Here is a 21,099-nt window from a genome sequence, read left to right as displayed (position 1 = left end):
ATGGAACCAGCTGGGAATTTTGTACCTTCCTGATGTCTGCAAGGTGGTCATGTACATTTAATTGTCTCAGTTTCATAAAGGGCTCAGTGAAGGGACAAAGTGTACAATGATGCAAATAAATGTGTTTCATTTTATTAAATCTCTTTGGGAGTTTTTCTGGCATGGTTGTATGCAGGACCCTGAATAAGAATATGGGACAATTTTATTATACTCCTGTTTAAAATATAACACAGTCCCCCAATGTCTTTTGGACATGTGTTTCCTTTTTGTTCATTTTGTGTATAATGTATATTAGCGATGAGAGAAGGCAGTATATTTGATCATGTTTCTTCAAAGTTGTATTTCTTGCATGTATTTCTTACCCTGGCTTCCAATGTCCTGCATGTATTGGGTCCTGTTTTTTCTAGTTTCATTCTTACTCTGCAGTTCAGCTACCTGTTATTTTTTTTCAATCCTTGATACATTCATCTTCCCTCCCACCATGGAGCCTTCGTACATAATAGTTCTGAGTGTTGGACAACTCACACCACACACACACACACTCACAAACCACACACACTCATCAAGCACAAACCCTCTCCTATCCAGCACTACCAGTCATCCTTCAGATCTCAATGTAAGCACCACATGTGCAGGGAAGCCTACCCTGACCCTCCCACATTAGATCAGGTATCTTGTCTTACATATTCTCATAGAATTTATTCCTTTCCTTTAGAGCACTTGACTCAATGAGTAATTATTAATATATAATCATTTGGGTAGTTTTTAATTAATGGCATTATTTACCCTAGATTTTTTATACCCTGTAAGAACAGAAACTGGATCTATTTTTGCTCACCATCATCTCCTCAGCCTGGCACATAGAATCTGGCACATAACTGGCTTGCAATTAAAATTGGGTGAGAAAATGGATGGACGCATGCATGCATGAATTAATAAATAAACATGAGTGTATGTGTATATGCATGTCTGTGTGTCTTTCAGGAAATGGGAATGTTACTAATGTAACTAGCAGAGGATATTTTTCAGTTCTCTTTAATTCAGGCTATTCTATTAAACAGGAAGTAGAAATGACAGTATTCTTCACATGAATCAACTTCTTTGCTAATTCTGCTTAAGGAATCAGCATTCATTCAGTCACATAAACACCATGAATGATTCATGTGCCTTTCGTTACCATTCAAGGAAAAAATCTATTTATATGACTTACAAATATCATATAAATACTGTGTCTTGTTAACTATGCGTCTGTGTTCCTTTCAACTTAATCACAGAGACAGCAATTACTCCTCTCTAACACCATTAACAATCTCTTAATGTGCCAGAGATAAATTACTCAATAAACAAATGTTTAAATACATTAGCAGTGACCAATTGGGTATTATGTTACACACCCTGGACGTTCAACAGCAGTCACCTCCTTCATTTTCCCCTTCCTGCTCCACCTCTCCACTGTGGAGTAGCCTGTGGAATTTGGGACTGCTCCAAATAGATAGGATGAAGAGTACAAATACGTATGCTGAAGCTTAAAGAGAAATGCTGTGGGAAGGCCTCATCACCCACTACTGACTGGAACAATACAGCTGGGAATGCATTTTTGATCGTGTACCAGATAATTAAAATAGTTGCAGAATGGAGAAAGGTTGATAAAAGGCACGTGGGGAATCAGAAAGCTTAAAATGGTCAAGATTGCATACCAAGGCCAGATTTGAGTTCTAGCTCTCAGTGGTTCCTGCCCATTCATTGCTGGCTTAGGGAGAAATGGTCAAAGCATAATTCTGCAAGTACAGTTATATTTATAATACAGAAACCAAGGCCTTTTAGAATTACCTTATACTTTGGATTCCAAGTATGTGTTCTAGTCTTGGCTACAGGGTCCAACAATCCATGGAATCACAGAAAATATATCTTGTAGTTCACGAACAGTACCCTCTTACAGGACATATTGTCTAAGCACTGCAGTGTTGAGTTCTAGGACAATAGGCATCAAATGTTCATAATATAGTCCTGTATCATAGCTTCCTTTTTTAAAAAAAATCTGTCAAGCTGAAAATAACTAATTTTTTAGAGCCTGGATTTGCCATCATATAAATTATTCTGCTAAATTTGCTATTTGAGGTATTTTTTTAAATAAAAGTAATACTTCCTTTTTGAAGTATGTATTTATATCTGCGTATAGATATATAGACATATATATAAATATATAGATAATGATAGCAACATTAAATAGTATAGATATTTATAAATTAAAAAAATTAAGGCCAGGCGCAATGGCTCACACCTGTAATCCCAGCACTTTGGGAGGTCGAGATGGGTGGATCACGAGGTCAGGAGTTCGAGACTAGCCTGACCAACATGGTGACACCCCGTCTCCACTAAAAATACAAAAAATTAGCCAGGTGTGGTGGTGCATGCCTGTAGTCCCAGCTACTCAGGAGACTGAGGCAGCAGAATCTCTTGAACTCGGGCAGTGGAGGTTACAGTGAGCCAAGATCACACCACCGCACCCCAGCCTGGGTGACAGAGAGAGACTCTGTCTCAAAAAAAAAAATAAAAAATCCTCATTTTCCTCCTTTTCCTGCTGCATGTTATTTTCCATTCCACAGAGATATCCAGTGTATATTATATACCAATAGTTTGGTATATTTTTATTTTTACGTAAATAGGATCCTACCATATTTTCCATTCTGGAACCTACTATATTTTTCTTTAAGATGTATTTTAAATGTACAAGAGAAGGAGGCTTGGTAAAAGGTACATAGGATTACTGTATTTTTTTGACATCTAGTGAGTCTACAAATATTTTAAAATAAAAGGTGTTTTAAAAGCAATAAACTTTTCACTTCAAAAATATCATTGTTCTCTTTGAAGCAATTGTGAATGGGAGTTCCTTCATGATTTGGTTCTCTGTTTGTATAAGAATGGTTGTGATTTTTGCACACTGATTTTGTCTCCTGAGACTTTGCTGAAGTTGCTTATCAGCTTGAGGAGATTTTGGGCTGAGATGATGGGGTTTTCTAAATATACAATCATGTCATCTGCAAACAGGGACAATTTGACTTCCTCTTTTCCTAATTGAATACCCTTTATTTCTTTCTCTTGCCTGATTGCTCTGGCCAGAACTTCCAACACTATGTTGAATAGGAGTGGTGAGAGAGGGCATCCCTGTCTTGTCCCAGTTTTCAAGGGGAATGCTTCCAGTTTTTGCATATTCAGTATGATATTGGCTGTGGGTTTGTCATAAATAGCTCTTATTATTTTGAGATACGTTGCATCAATACCAAATTTATTGAAAGTTTTTAGCATGAAGGGCTGTTGAATTTTAGGGATGTGAAGGACCTCTTCAAGGATAACTACAAACCACTGCTCAATGAAATATAAGAGGACACAAACAAATGGAAGAACATTCCATGCTCATGGATAGGAAGAATCAATATTTTGAAAATGGCCATACTGCCCAAGGTAATTTATAGATTCAATGCCATTCCCATTAAGCACCCATGACTTTCTTCACAGAATTGAAAAAAATTACTTTAAAGTTCATATGGAACCAAACTTTAAAGTTCATATGGAACCAAAAAAAGAGCCCACATTGCCAGGGCAATCCTAAGCTAAAAGAACAAAGCTGGACGCATCACGCTACCTGACTTCAAACTATACTACAAGGCTACAGTAACCAAAACAGCATGGTACTGGTACCAAAACAGAGATATAGACCAATGGAACAGAACAGAGCCCTCAGAAATAATACCACACATCTGCAACCATCTGATCTTTGACAAACCTGACAAAAACAAGAAATGGGAAAATGATTCCCTATTTAATAAATGCTGCTGGGAAAACTGGATAGCCATAAGTAGAAAGCTGAACTGGATCCCTTCCTTACACCTTATACAAAAATTAATTCAAGATGCATTAGAGACTTAAATGTTAGACCTAAAACCATAAAAACCCTAGAAGAAAACCTAGGCAATACCATTCAGGACATAGGCATGGGCAAGGACTTCATGTCTAAAACACCAAAAGCAATGGCAACAAAAGCCAAAATCGACAAATGGTATCTAATTAAACCAAAGAGCTTCTGCACAGCAAAAGAAACTACCATCAGAGTGAACAGGCAACCTACAGAATGGGAGAAAATTTTTGCAATCTACTCATCTGACAAAGGGCTAATATCCAGAACCTACAAAGAACTGAAACAACTTTACAAGAAAAAAAAAAACAACCCCATCAAAAGTGAGCAGCTGATATGAACAGACACTTCAAAAAGAAGATATTTATGCAGCCAATAGACACATGAAAAATGCTCATCATCACTAGCCATCAGAGAAATGCAAATCAAAAACCACAATGAGATACCATCTCACACCAGTTAGAATAGCGATCATTAAAAGTCAGGAAATACAACAGGTGCTGAGAGGATGTGGAGAAATAGGAACACTTTTACACTGCTGGTGTGGATTGTAAACTAGTTCAACCATTGCAGCACAGTGTGTATGGGGACCTCAAGATTCAGAACTAGAAATACCCATTTGACCCAGCCATCCCATTACTGGGTATATACCCAAAGGATTATAAATCATGCTGCTATAAAGACACATGCACACTTATGTTTATTATGGCACTATTCACAATAGCAAAGACTTGGAACCAACCCAAATGTCTATCAATGACAGACTGGATTAAGAAAATGTGGCACGTATACACCATGGAATACTATGCAGCCATAAAAAGGATGAGTTCATGTCCTTTGTAGGGACATGGTTGCAGCTGGAAACCATCATTCTTAGCAAACTATCGCAAGAACAGAAAACCAAACACCACGTGTTCTCACTCATAGGTGAGAATTGAACAATGAGAATACTTGGACACAGGAAGGGGAACATCACACACTTGGGCCTGTTGTGGGGTGGAAGGAGGGGGGAGGGACAGCATTAGGAGATATACCTAATGTAAATGATGAGTTAATGGGTGCAGCACACCAACATGGCACATGTATACATATGTAACAAACCTGCACATTGTGCACATGTATCCTAGAACATAAAGTATAATAAAAAAATCATTGTTTATTGTACAATGATATACTGAACATTACACTACCTCATTCTGTTGAATGGGTACTAACATTCCATTGTTAAGTTATATGATAATTATTTTAGCAAGTCTCGTTTTGATGGACAGTTAGATTGTTTTTCAGCTTTTCAATATTGCAATCATGATGCAATGGACAACCTTGCACTTTACCTCCAGTTGTGATGCAATTTGACAGGCCAATCTCCTAACCTATTGCAATAAATTTTATGTTTGAGGCACATATCTAGACCTCACAATCTCAAGTAGTTGTGCAGGAAAGTTTTAGTACTAGAATATTTGCATTTGTGTAAGAAACATTTAGTCAGAGTAGACATAAGCAAATGACTGAAAAGTTTGTGTCTACTCCTCCAAAGTTCCTCAGCTTTTCAGGCAAGCCCTCTCCTGTGGGATGCATGTGTTCACCAGATCCTTGCCATGTGCTCAGAAAAGAGTCTGTAGGAGGCCTGTATGACTGAGTGACCTTCGGCCTTGACACAATCAAACAAACAAAACCATCTGCAAATTCAAGAAAGAGGAGAAAAGGAGCTTCCCCAAGTTGATTGAAAACATAAGGAAAGAAGTAATGAAATTTTAAAAACAATTGCTTAAAACTGTGCAGTAGCCTGGCCTTCTAAATTTGGCACCTCTCCCTATTGACAGCCAATGACAGGCTTCAACAGAATTCAATGTTTCATCCCTGGGACGAGGCCATACTTGTTTTGAATGTTAATATTTGTCATCATAGCACTTATCCATTTTGATATTTATTAATGTAACAAATTTAGGAGCCCTTACTTTGTGCAGGGCATTATGATATAAGTATTGGGATACAAAGATAAGCAAGGCACTCTCTGCACCCAACAAAAAACACCAAGACTGTCTAGATTAGCAGTCTTGGGTTCTTTTACAGCCATGGACCCCTTTGAGAATCTGATGAAACCTGAGGAGCTAGAAAAATATGCATGTACATATCTACCCAAAACTTTACAAATGATCTCAGCTAGAATCCTAAACTTGGAAGCCAACTATTAATCCATGAACTCCTTGGTCTATTGGAAGTGCAAGATGGGAAACTGGAAAATTTAGAGATCATCCAGATGAAACACCAGCTGTAAGAATGCAGCCATACCCTACAGCACTTCTCATTTCGTAAACTACTTTCTCATATCAACCTCCTCCTGCAGTAAACCTACTCCATTTTTGTCAGATGAGGCAATATTCTCAGAGAGATGGTATGACTAGCCAAAGGCCACTCAGCTAGAAGTTGGCAGGCCTCTGACCAGAATTCAAGTCTATGACATGTGCTCTGCTTTGCCAAATCGAGCAGGTGACTAATATGAAATGCCACGAGCAAAGTTAAAAAAAAAATCTTAGTGTCCATGATATGGAGATAAAAATCTCTGCCCAGTCATCAGTATTAGCTTTGTATATGGGCATTTTAGGTTTAGAAGTCTCTCTTTCACCTCCCATACACATGTGTTTACACACTTAGCTCCCCCAGTTTAATTATGTGTTCCTTGAAGACAGGGACTATAGCTAGCTGATTCCCATTTCCTCTGTGCCTAGCAGAATGCCTGGCACATAGTCAGCCCTCATTGTTTATTGAGTCATTATACAAAGAAAGAGATTAGAGAGATTCATTTATGCTAAATGTGTTTCTCAGTTTATATTCTACCTTTGAAAACTATCTTTAGGACACGAGAAGCGTCATCAGTTCATTGACATATTACTCATTGTTTCACCTGCATTTTTGGTTCTCCCTCCTCCCCAGCTTTTATTAACTATTGGTGATATTTCATAAATAAAACCAAGCTGGGTTGAGTCTAGTTTAAACACTTAATACAAAGCAGTCTTTCTCTTCACATAATAAAAATAGTTTCCATGTTATATACCAAAATAGAAGAAAGCTTAAACAATAATTTATTAAAATTAGTTGCAATGTTTAGGGTTTTTTGTTTTCTTGTTTGTTTATTTGGTGGGTTGGTTTAATTGAAAGCTTATTGAAAAAAAAGTAGGAAAAAAAACAAACGAACTGTATCTTAGCACCCAACCCAAGCCAGATGATAACTTTAGAAAGTAATGTGATTGCTAAAGCCATAAATGAATGTTTTAATGCCTCTTGGGTCTTGGAAACTGTACCTACCTTTGCCAGGAAGGAGTGAGAGAATAAGTCTGTATTTCATTTGACTGCACTAAACTCCTTGAGGGCAGGATCTATTTCTGATCCATCTTTCCATTTAAGAAAAGTGTCTGGACATAGTAGGTGCTCAGTAAATTGTTATTAAATTAAATTGGATTTTTACAAAATTTACACATATCTGTAACATATGTTTATACATGTATACATAGTATATAAACATCCTTTGTAGGCAGACACCTTTAAAGGACAAGTTATGCCCGTAGTCTTACCATACACAAAATGTAAAAAGCCCATAATGCTCATTTGTGTGTGACCACAGCTAGAGTCAGTTGTGTTACAGAATTCCATCTAGTAAGTGCCTACTGTGATTAAAGTCTCCCTGTATAGTAAGAATTTTGTATAATACTGTCTCAAACGTTTTCCTAAATAAATAGATAACACAGTCCACTGCTGTATATAGCATATACATACTTTTAACTTCAATGCAGTACTAGAGACAGCACACCCAGCCTCAGCCTATAAGTTCCCTATACCATACAGCCTTCTCAGCCAAGAAATGCCCCACTGAGTCCCACTGAGCTGCATGTGCTTCTACATTGTGGGTTGTTACCTCACATGAATGGCTTCCTCCTGCCATTCATTTTAGCCTTTGTGGACAATTCTGACCCACAATGGCTGACAAAGACAACAGATGGTAGAACTGGACTACCACAAAGATGCAACAGGATGATACTAAAATACCAGTTTTAGTTAAAACACAATGCTAAAATACCATATTTATGAAGGCTCAGTGTGTTTTCAAGGAAATGGTTGAGAAATTGAGGACTAAGATCAGCAGATAATTGGGGATTTAGGGAATTGATGCAATAATATCAAGACGATAGAAAACATCACTAGAACCTCGGAGAATGACCTAAAGTTGGCCGTGAACAGGCAACTATGGACCAAGCTGAATCAGGACTCAGAGGAATTAAAGGAAGTGAGAGAGCAATTGTTAAAGCACAGACCCAAAAACGTATTTTAACAACTCTTTATTGAGCCAGTTCAGTTAAAACTTAGAGGCACCTAGTTATTTCAGGAACAACCAAGTCACCCAGAAGAAGGTCCCCTTCTACTTTCTTATCTAAATTACCTGAACACTTGGGGCCATTGTAACGCTTAACACATAATAATTCCACCTTCTCTAAAATCACTTCCCCTCATCTGGGAAGTGAATCCTGAGGGCTCTGAGGAAGGGGACCAGGCCAACTCCACATCTTCCCTCCTTGTGCTCTCTGCACCCACTGGGCTGGACTAAAATGTGGTCACTGTCTACCAGCACCTAATTTAGCACACTGGCACTTAATAAATATTTAGCACCATCAACTTGCAGGAAACATCTTGGAAATGAGTTGCCTCATTTTTAAGCAGCAGCTTGGGAATTGCGCATTTTGCAAAAAAACTCAATTGACTTGTTAATAAAAATAAATGATTCCGTGTGTTACAGGATATTCTTTCAGCATTAGTTTCAAAGCCACATGCCCCAGAAAATAGCTCCCTTAATAAAAGGGAATAACTCATTTTTGCATTAAAATGATGATGATCCATTCAACAAATATTTGAGCTCTTATTGTATGTTCAGCAATAGGAATGCAGCAGTGAACAAGGCAGACAAGCTTTAATGGTGTGATTAAATACATAAATAAACAAATAGACATATAGTATGTTACGCACTATGAAGAAAAAGAGAAGAGAGAATGATGAGGGATGCAATTTTACAAAGAATAAAAGATATCTCAGAAAAGGTGACACTCAAGTAAGAGACCAAAATGGAATGGCAGTGTAAGGCGTATGAATATTTAGAGACAGTTCCAGGTAGACAGCAGAGAAACACAAAGTGCCAGAGGCATCAGCAGGCGTGTGTGGCCATAGTCAGGGAACAGCAAGGAAGCCAGAATATTTAAATCAGTGAGACGGAGAGTAAGAGAAGATGAGGTTGGAGAGGTAGTAGAAGTCAGATTTTGTCAGACTTTGCATGCCATGAGGAGGACTTTGGATGTCATGCTAGGTGTGATGGAAAGTTACTGGAGGCTTTTGAGTAAGGCATGATCCGATGAAACTTTGGGTTAAACAATCCCAAACAACATTAAAACCATCTGAGTAAAGACTTCTGTTTTGAGTCAGAAGTGGACTAGCTATTTAGAGAACCCTTTTCTGATATAGCATGCCTAAAAGTGTTGCATGTACATGCAACTCTGTGCACACACACAAATATGCACACACACAAATACACACACACACACATACGTATGTTGAGCTGACACAAATGTAGGGAATTCTCTGGAGGCTAAAAATATAATTCCAGAGAGGCTAGGAAGCACCAGAATAGTATTTGTAATAGCATCATTTGCCAATTTCTGATGACTTTGAATCTAAATTTTAAAAGCCCTTTCTTCCGAGAGATAGGAGGTAAATCCTGAAATCTAAGCAGAGTAGGACACCAGATCAGAGACTATTCATGAAGTCATAGAACTCAGAGTTCACACCTCATTTTTCAAAAAAAATAAAAAAATAAAAAAATAACCTTCCTACAGAGGGAGCTTATAGAAATAAATGCCTGTTTGGATTAAGGGTTTAGGTGGTATATTAAAAAAGGAGAGAGAGAACCTTTCTGAGAATTCCTAAGGTTTATAGTACTGCAAACACAGTTTGGGGGTGATAATTTATAAAATCTTTGTGGCAAGAAAAAGGAGGAGGAAGAGGAGGGGTAAGGGAAGGTAAGGAGATTTAAAATAATATGGGGTCAGGAATTCCCCCAGAAACCTGCTTCTGCCAACACAAATCCTCTTGGAAAAAAATCCATTTCAAACACAAGCCTCAAAAACATCTCACAGACGTTTCTGCAAAAAAAAAAAAAAATGAATTCACCATCAAAAATAAACACTCGAGGAAGTAAACCACCATGAGCGAGAGATGGTCAAAACTACAAACTATAGAATCAGACCAATAAGTCTACTTACATTCAAAATATCAGTTACAAAACATAAACAGGGTTGAAGAAATATTGAAAGAAAGAGGGCACTAAAATTATAACAAAGATATTAGAAACTATTAAACTTTATTAGGTAGACATAAAAAAACCAAACACTTTCTAGAAATGAGAACATAAAAATCAAAATTAGAAATTCAAGAAGAGATTGAAAAGCAGATTATACACAACTAAAGAGACAACCAGTAAAGTGGAAGAGAGAATACAAGAAAATATCCAGAAAGAAGCATAAAGAAAAAATAATATTAAAAGAAAGGGTAAGAGACAAAGGAAACTAATTTAATCTAATATACATTTTATTAGAGTTACAGAAGAAGCTCATAGAGAAAATGAGAGGGCAAAAATATTTGAAGAGTAAAAGGGCTTAGAATTTTCTAAAATTGATAAAACAATTCAAATTTAGAAATTCCAAACATGAGTCAAGAGGAGGAGAAATGAGGAAGAGGAGAAAGAACAAATGGAAAAAAAAATACATCTTCAGACATAACATATAGTGTTACTGCATAACTGAAAGCAAAGGAAAAATGCCTAATTCATGAAATTTAAAAAGTCAAGATAGAATTAAAATCTCTGACAACAATAACTGCTAAAGCAGCAGCTAAAGGAAAGTGTGATCCTTACATTAGAAAACTAAGAAATGCTGTAAGTTATATAGCTAACTAACTACTTTGGTTGCTAGGTAAATAAAGGAAAGTATAGTAGAAGAAAATAAGTAGTAAAGATAAGAGTATTTTTCCAGGCCAAGTGCGGTGGCTCATGCCTGTAGTCCCAGCACTTTGGGAGGCCGAGGTGGGCAGATCATGAGGCCAGGAGTTTGAGACCAGCCTTACCAACATGGTGAAACACCGTATCTACTAAAAATACAAAAATTAGCCCAGCGTGGTGGCATGCGCCTGTAGTCCCAGCTACTCAGGAGGCTGAGGCAGGAGAATCACTTGAACCCAGGAGGTCGAGGTTGCAGTGAGCAGAGATTGTGCTACTGCACTCCAGCCTGAGCGACAAGAGGGAGTCTCCATCTCAAAAAAAAAAAAAAAAAAGTATTTTTTCAAAAGATATTACAAATGGCCAATATGAAAAGTACTCGACATCACTAATCATCAGGGAAATGCAAATCAAAACTGAAATGAGGTATCACCTCATACCTGTTAGGATGACTATTATCAAAAAGACGAGAGCTAACAAATGTTGGCAAGGAGGTGGAGAAACGGGAACCTTTGTACACTGTTGGGGAGAATGTAAATTGGTACAGCCATTAGGAAAAATAGTACAGAAGTTTCTCAGAAAAGTAAAACTAAAACTACTGTATGATCTAGCAATCTCACTTCTGAGCATATATCTGAAGGAAACAAAATCAGTATCTCAGAACGATATCTACAGTCCCATGTTCACTGCAACATTATTCACAATAGCCAAGATATAGAAACAACCTAAGTGTCCATCAATGGATGAATGGATAAAGAAAAAATGTGACATATATACATACAATGAAATATTATTCAGTCATGAAAAAGGAAGAAAGCCCTGCCATTTGTAACATGGAAGAATCTGAAGGGCATTATGCTAAGTGAAATACACCAGGCAAAGAAAGACAAATAATGTATGATGTCACTCACATGTGGAATTTTTTTTAAGTTAAACTCATAGAAGCAGAGTAGAATGGTGGTTACCAGGAGTTTCTGGGGTGGGGAAAATGGGGAGATATTGGTCAAAGGGTACAAACTTTCAATTATAGGATAAATAAGCTCTGAGGATCAATTTACAGCATGGGTACTGTAGATGATATTATTATATTGTATAATTGAAATTTGCTAAGAGAGTAGATCTTAAGAGTTCTCATAACACCAAAAAGGTAACTATGTGAAGTGGTGAATGTGTTAACTTGATTGTGGTAATCATTTCACAATATATATGTATATCAAATCGTCACATTATATACATAAAATATATGCAATTTTATTTGTCAATTTTATAGATAAAAAATACAAAGTAAAATTGGAAATATTTAATGTATACAATGTGAGGATTTGATATATCTCAATCTTTATGCCCCAATAAAGCTGAAAAAATGTATGACTATAAGTCAGTTAAATAAACATTAATTAGAAATGATTAACAAAACCAAAAGTTTGTTTTTTGAAAGGACTAATAAAATTTATAATATGATAAATAATTGGCAAGATTGATCAAGGTAAAAATTTTAAAGGCACAAATAAATAATTCTGGACATACAAAAGAAATATAATTAGCATATGTATGCTGCAGACATTAAAAATAAGAGGGGCTGGGCAAGGTGGCTCACACCTATAATCCCAGCACTTTGGGAGGCTGAGATGGGTGGATCACCTGAGGTCAGGAGTTCAAGACCAGCCTGCCCAACATGATGAAAACCGTCTCTACTAATAATACAAAAATTAGCTAGGCATGGGAGTGGGCGCCTGTAATCCCAACTACTCAGGAGGCTGAGGCAGGAGAATCACTTGAACCCCGGAGGCTGCAGTGAGCTGAAATGGCACCACTGCACTCCAGCCTTTGCAACAAGAGCAAGACTCAGTATCCAAATGAATAAATAAATAAATAAATAAATAAATAAATAAATAAATAAAATAAAAAGATAAGAGGGTCTTACAAAGGATTTGTATCCAGAATATACTGTGGGACTTCAAAAACTTCATGGAAAAGGCATATTATAAAAAAAAGTATGCACGGATTTCAAAATTTTTCTGCACCAGAATAAACTCATACTAACTTGTTGTAACATGTCTGAACAGGATCTAGTTTTAGACACTAAGGATAAGACATTAATTTGAAAATAACCCCTATCAAAGAAACATGAATTCAGCTAAAATTGAAGCAAGAACAAACAACAAATGTATGGTGACTCGGGAGGCTTAAGTGGGAGAATCGATTGAGCCAGGGGTTCAAGTCCAGCCTGGGCAATATAGTAACCCTATCTCCAAAAATAGTAACAAAGCTAATTCAGGTGAAGCATGGATGGAATAATGGTGAACTCATTAATGCTTTACAAACGTTTATGGGGACAATGCCAAAGAAATCAGCAGTTTATGAATGGATAACACAATTTAAGAAGGGACAAAACAATTTTGAAGATGAAGCCTGCAGCAGCAAACCATCCATATCAATTTGACAGGAAAAAACTAATCTTGTTCATGCCCTAATTGAAGAGGACCAACAATTAACAGCATGGTTCAGCTTACACATTCTGACTGAAAAATTAAAGTTGAGCAAACTTTTCCCTCACTGGGTGTCAAAACTATTGCACCCAGATGAGCTGCAGACAAGAGCAGAGCTTTCAATACAAATGTATACAAGTGGGATCAAGATCCTGAAGCATTTACTTAGCACAATCCTGTAAACAAAGCACAATCAAAGCAATGGCTACCAAGAGGTGAAAATGGTCCAGTCAAAGCAAAAGTGAGCTTGTCAATGGCAAAGGTCATGGTAACAGTTTTTGTGGATGCTCAAGGCATTGTGCTGTTGATTTTCTGGAGGGACAAAGAATGATAATGTTATGAGAGTGTTTTGAGAAAGTTAACCAAAGTTTTAGCAGAAAAATGTCCAGGAAAACTTTACCAGAGAGCCCTCCTCCACCACAGCAATGCTCCTGCTCATTCCTGTTCTCATACAAGGGCAATTTTGTGAGAGTTTTGGCGAGAAATCATTATGTATCCACCTTATAGTCCTTTGGCTCCTTCTGACTTCTTTTTGTTTCCTAGTTTTAAAAAATCTGTAAAGAACCCTCATTTTTCTTCAGTTAGCAATGTAAAAAGACTGCGTTTATGGGGCCAAGCACATTGGCTCATTCCTGTATTCCCAGCACTTTGAGAGGCTAAGGTGGGAAGATTATTTGAGCCCAGGAGTTCAAGACCAGCCTGGGAAACATAGTGAGATCCTGTCTCTTAAAAAAGAAAAAAAAAAAAACTGCATTGATGTGGTTGAATTCCCAGGACCCTCAGTTCTTTAAGATGAGCTAAATGGCTGGTTTTATTGCTTACAAAAGTGTCTTGACCTTGATAGAGCTTATATTAAGAAATAATTTCCTGAGTAGCTGAGATTACAGGTGCCCACCACCACGCCCAACTAATTTTTGTATTTTTAGTAGAGACGGGGTTTCACCATGTTGGTCAGGCTGGTCTCGAACCCCTGACCTCGTGATCCACCCACCTCGGCCTCCCAAAGTGCTGGGATCTCAAAAAAAAAAGAAATGAATTTTATTTTCATCTTTTAATTCCATTTTCCATGAACTTTTTGAAGACCTTTCATAAAAAGAACTCACAATTCAAAATTAGAAAGCAATCCAGTAAAAATGTAAATGGGCATATGCGTAAATAATGGACAAATGATTTGAACATAACCTTCATGAAAGAAGATATGCAAAGAAGTACAGGAGACAGTATTCAATATCATTGGTCATTAAAACCACAATGAGATATGCCTACACATACACTAAAATGGCTAAGACTCTTTAAAATTGTTAAAGTCTGATGATAACAAGTGTTGACAAAGTGATATGGAACAACTGGAACTCTCATATATCACTGATAGGAACACAAAATGGTGTAGCCACTTTGGAGCAAAATTTGGTAGTTTCTCAAAAAGTTAAAGACATGCTTTCTATACAATACACAAATTTCACTCCTTGGTATCTACTCAAGAGAAATGAAAGCATATGTTCACACAAATATTTGTATACAATGGTCATAGCAGTCATTGTATGTAATCGCCAAAAGGTGGAAACAATCTAAATGTCTATCAACTGAAAAATGAATAAACAAAATGTGGTATATCCATACAATGGAATACTACTCCACAATAAAGAAAAACAAACTACTGATATTCGCAACAACATGGATGAAAACATTCTAATGGAAATAATTAGGTATAAAAGACTAAATATCATGATTTCAATTATATTAAGTTATGGAAAAGGTAAAATTGTAGGAACAGAAACAGATATTTAGTTGTCTAAAAGCAGGAATTGAGCATAACAGGGCATGAGAACTTTGTTGAGGTGAGAAAAGTATTCTAAAGCATATTGTAGTGTTGTTTGCATAACCAAATACATTTAACAAAGCTCACTGAACTTTACACTTAAAGTGGGTACATTTTATTGCACTTAAATTACACAGTAAATCTTTAAAAAATAAAACAAGAGAATGTTATAAACAGCATTATGTCAACAAACTTGAAAATGTAGATAAAATTGCTATGAAAATTGCCACAACCAATCTTAGAAAATAGAAAATTTTAATTTATGCTATCACTACTAAAGAAAGTAAATCAGTGGTTTAAAATCTTCCCTATAGATTACTTAGGATCCAGTTTTATAGGTGAGTTCCACCAAGTAGTCAATGAACAGATCATTTCAACCTTAAACTTACTCAAAAAATAGAAGAAAATGGTTGGGGATAACACTCTCCAGTTCATTTTACAGCCTTATAAAACTTGATAGAGAAAAGTAACATAAAAAATAGCACTTTGAGAGGCTGAGGAGGGCAGATCACCTGAGGTCAGGAGTTCAAGACCAGACTGGCCAACATGATGAAACCCCGGCTCTACTAAAAATACAAAAATTACCTGGGGGTGGTGGCACATGCCTGTAGTCCCAGCTACTCAGGAGACTGAGGCAGAAGAATCACTGGAACCCAGGAGACAGAGGTAGCAGTGAGCCGAGATCGTGCCACTACACTCCAGCCTGGGTAACAGGGCAAGACTCTATCTCAAAAAAGAAAAAAAGAAAAATAGAAGAAAAAATTATTTTCTAGTCTCATTCATGAAAACAGATGCAAAAACCCTAAATGATATATTAGCAAACTAGATTAAGCAATGTACAAAAATATGACTCATAATTTGGGGTTTGGGCTTTTTCCCAAAATGCAAGTTTAATTCAAATTTACAAAATCTGTTAATGTAGTTGATATGGTTTGGCTCTGTGTCCCACCCAAATCTCACCTTGAATTGTAACTCCCATAATCCCCATGTGTCAAGGGCGGGACCAGGTGGAGGTAATTGAATCATAGGGGCAGTTTCCCCCACCCTGTTGTCGTGATAATGAGTGAGTCTCACCAGATCTGATGGTTTTATAAGTGTCTGGCATTTCCCTGGCTTGCATTCATTCTCTCCTGCTGCCTTGTGAAGAGGTGCCTTCTGCCGTGATTGTAAGTTTCCTGAGGCCTCCCCAGCCACGTGGAACTGTGAATCAATTAAACCTTCTTTCTTTATAAATTACCCAGTCTTGGGTATTTCTTCATAGTAGCATGAGAACGGACTAATATATAGTTCACCACATCATCCAGTGAATAGTAGAAAAAAATATATATGACCATTGCAACATATTCGAAAAAGGAATCAATAAAATTCAACAACCATTCCTGACAAAATTTATTAGCTACTAGGAGTAAGAAATAAGCCTCTTACCTGGATAAATGGTATCTATAGAAAACCTGGAACCATCATCATATTTAGTGAAGAAATATTGCAAGCATTCCTATTAAAATCAGGATTAAGACCATGAAGCCCTCTATCACCACTTCTATTGAATAACACATTGAAAATCTTAGCCAGAATAGCAAGAAGATGGAAAAATTAAATATATAAGCATTAAAAAAGAGAAAATAAAACTCTAGCATTAGCAATTGCTAAATTACCTACATAGCACAAAAACATTTTCAGACAAATTCTTAAAATTCAGATAATAAAGTAATTTTTAGATATATTAATATATAAAAGTCCATTGCAAATTTAGTTATTCATCCATAAGCAGTGGGAAAATTTTTATTAAAAAAAAAAATACCACTATGATAGCAACCAAAGGTATAAGGTAATGAGGAAAACAACCTACAAAAGACTTGTAAACCTTTAGGTAGAAAAGTGGAAAAACTATTTAAAGGATACTTATTAAGAGCTAGCAGTGTGCCAGGCATTGTGCTAGGTAGTAGAAATTCAAAGGCTGGTAAGACAGCGTGTTCCTTCTTTCCAAGGCTACCAGGCTGGCAGGAGACACTGGTGCCCAAGCAGATGATTGCCATACAGTGGGACAAATGCAGTGGAGGTGTGTTTGGATACAGTAACAGGGATGAGTCACATTTGGGAGTGTCAGTAAAAGGGCATACAAAGTTGGAAATATTTGTATTGACTCTTGAGGATGAGTAGGAATTTTCCAGGAGAGCAAAAAGGGAGAGGGAGTAAGCAATGCTCACCAAACAGAGGCAGCAGAATGAGGATAAGAAAACATGTGAAACACTCCAAGAACCCTATTCTCACAGCCATACGCACTCAACAAGGATATGCTGAAAATGCCATCAGTTGCCCCACCTCTGAACTCTTGGACTGTCCCATCCTGCGGCCTCCCATCATCTCTGTTAAACTATTTCCTGTCCTTGAAGGTCTAATTCAAATTGCTTTCCCTATTCCTCTACCCCAAAACACTGTAATCTATCTCCCCCTCTTTTCTGAGGATACTTTTCACCTCTAATTTTAATGGAATGTTAGCTACATTCTTCTGTTTACCAGACAGCATTTCAAATATTTCTATTACTTTTGCAAAACAGCAAGCTAATAATTGAGTGGGCACTCAGCAAATGTGTTTTAAATGGATTCTCATTTAAACAGTTCATTTTAAGGGCTTCTATAGAGCTGTTCTTTGGAGCAGATTGTGATCTGAAGGAAATCTGCATTGTTTTTGGTTTTGTTTCATTACATGACATCACAGTAAACGGCCTTTGTCTAACCCACTGGGAGACCAAAAGACAATACCTGTAAAACTTGGCCTCTGGATAAACTCCATCCTGTGTACTTCAAAACAGCATGGATACTCTCTGCTCTCCCACCTCACTGTGCTCTCTAAACAAAATTCCCAGTGTAGAAATAAAAGCAAGTTATTCTGCTGGTTAAAATGCTAGTTTGCACATCTGCATGTGTGCAACAAAGCAAGCTCATCTGGACATGCACAAAAATCAGTTTTGATATTTACTGTGGCTGTACTCTCTATATATCATTAAAAATTAATAATTTTGTACAATTCAGAATAAACAATGATGTTTTACTCCAGGTTCAGAGAAAGTATGAAGTAGGAGGAAGAGCACCGAGCTTGGAATTTCCAAAAAGATACTACTGTGGAACTTGACGAAATCTCCTAAACCTTTTCCTCATCTTCAAGGAGGTGATAATGTCACTTACCCAATATAGCTCATTTGGCTAACCGGACAATCAAATATGCCAGTGGCTATTTGAGTTTAAGAAGTGTAAAGCTCTGTTCCCGTGCCATGTGCTGTCGTTATTACTGAGACTAACTAGCAGAAACTGATTCATGAGCTTGAATCCTTTGACACTGTTATCTACTTAAGAATTAGCTCTGTGAGGCATGCCCAGAAAGTTCATTGAGAAAATCACTGGTTTTAGACAGCTAAGACTAATCCACGAGTGAAATTTATCATCTTCCTTCAGCATCTTTCAACAACATCCAAAAGTCTATCTTTTAAAAGATAACCACTGCCTTAAATAAATATAATTGTATTTGTATTGGTTACATTATCTGGTGGCACTGTTTTCAGTGTAACAAATCATCAAAATGCATCCTCTACATATTTCCAGGGTCCAATTAAGTTGAAAGATTATCCAATTAAGTGGAAAGATTATCCAGTAGCTCTTGTTTTCCTCACTACTTAATAGTTATCAAGAATTCCTTCTCAGCGTTACTGCTCTTTTTGAATTTGTCTAGCAGATTTTCTGCATTTTACAAAAAGAAGAAGAAACCCACCCCCAACACACACACACACACACACACACACACACGCGCGCGCGCACAAAAGAACCCCTCTTCAATCAACACATGTCTAACATAGGTGGAGTCTTTCTTTCAGGGCCTGTTAAATGTTTAGCTTTTGGAGATAGAATCATCCCCCATTATTCTATTATATTCCTCCATCATTCATTTAGACAGTGAAATACTATGCTGCCTTTTAAAATGAGATTGAGGATGTATGTTTACTAAGGTGGAGATTCATTCTATGGTTAAAATTTAAATTTTTTGAACAGCATGCTATGAAGCAGTACTGTGGTGTGATCTCATTCTCGTAACAAGAAATGTGAGCTTGTGGTGTCATGTTGCTAAAAGTCTGGATGAAAGCAAACCTGGGTAATGATTAAGTGCAAAGATATTAGTGTCAGATTGACATGGATTCAAATCCATTCTCTTCCTAGCTAGATGACCTTGGACAGATTGTTTAATCTTTCTCAGTTTCACTTTCTTCTTTAAAGAAAATAATAATGGAATTGGCTTCCTGAGGTTGCTGGGAGGATTCAATGGATAAAGTATCTTAAGCATTTAGCATAGTTCCTGCCCCACAGTGAGTGATCTGTAAACCATAGCCATTATTATTATGACCTATGAGATGATACAAAATGTCAATAGTTATTACCTCTGGGTATGGGCTTAAGAATGACTTTTTTCTGTGCTTCTTTGGGCTCCATTTCCACCTTCGTCAACCACTCTAATGTGTTAACATGTGCTTTTTTGTATATGTATATTGCAAAATAATTATTATTTTATACAATGTTTTGTAATTATGTGAAACTATCATACATCTCATTGATCTTACTTTTTTCATTAAGCACTATGTTTTGAAGATCCAGAATTCACAATATGTTGCTGTGTGTACCTCTAATTCATTCTTTCTAAATGTTGCTTAGTACTCCAGAATGTGTGTCCTCAACATTTTCTCCATCTGCTTTCTCAGTTATCGGACTCACAGGTTGCTTCCAAGTCTCTAATGCTACAAGTAACATGTAATTAATATCCTCATGCACATCCCCTGAAGGATCCATACAATATTTTCTTTGAAGTACATACCTAGAGGTATAATTGCTGGGTTATAGAGTGTACATTTTCTTAGTTGACTAAGTAGTGACAGATGCTTTCCAAAAAGGCTGCAGTAATGACGCAGTGACTCCATCAGCAACGATAAAATTCCTGTATGTCTGTATGTGGGAATATTTCTGCCAACACCTGGTCTTATCCATCTTTCTAACTTCCGCCAGTCTAATAAGTAAAACATGAGACAACTTGTTGTTGTTTTAATTTACATTTCTCCGATAACTCAGGATTTGGGCATCATTTCTTTCATATGTTTAGTAGTAATTTGAGCTTCCTCTCCTGTAAATTGCCTGTTGGTATCCTCTGCCTATCTTTCTGCTGAGGGTTGCTGCCGTTCTCTTGTTGATTTGCAGCAGTTACTTGTGTTATTCATTTGGCCCTTGTGGGTTTTAGACATTTCTAATACTTTTCCCATGTTGACATGTGTGTAATAAATTTGCTCATGGTGTCTTCTTCAAACAGAAAGCCATAATGTTGATGTTCAAAGTCATCAACACTTTTCTTTATGAGTATGCCTTTTGAACTTGTGTTTAAAAAGGTTTTCCTGCCCTAAGCTCAGTCACCAAGATATTCTCCTACATCATGCTCCTTTAACTGAATAGTTGTACCTTTTGCTTTTAGATCTTTAATTCAAGTGGGGGCCACATTTGTTTGTTATGTGAGGTAAGGATCTAGTTTACTCTGTGTATAGTGAGCCAATTTTCCCAAAGTAAGCTGATAGATACTGACTTATGATATTCTCTTTATCATACTTAAGTTTCCACCTATATACATGTGTTTGTGTCTGAGCTCTGTGTCCTATTTTATCGGTCTGTTTATCTAGGGTTTTTGGTTTCTTGTGTGTTTTGTTTTGTTTGCACCAATGTAGCACTGTTTTTGTTACTGTGACTTTGTCACATGTTTTCATATCTAGTGGGACAAGACCATTCTCTACTTATGTTTTTTGAGCTTGACTTCGCTGTT

The 21,099-nt window shown here is 36.9% G+C and overlaps 1 pseudogene; it reads left to right on the top strand.

Annotated features, from left to right (window-relative positions):
* Window positions 1-18,950: 18,950 nt before the first annotated feature.
* LOC116275123 lies at window positions 18,951-19,020 on the top strand (annotated as a pseudogene).
* The last annotated feature ends 2,079 nt before the right edge of the window (window positions 19,021-21,099 follow it).

This window comes from Papio anubis, chromosome 5, assembly GCF_008728515.1.
Source record: "Papio anubis isolate 15944 chromosome 5, Panubis1.0, whole genome shotgun sequence".
Lineage (NCBI taxonomy): Eukaryota > Metazoa > Chordata > Mammalia > Primates > Cercopithecidae > Papio > Papio anubis.
Note: the sequence above shows the minus strand (reverse complement) of the source record. Positions and strands in the feature narration are given on the sequence as shown.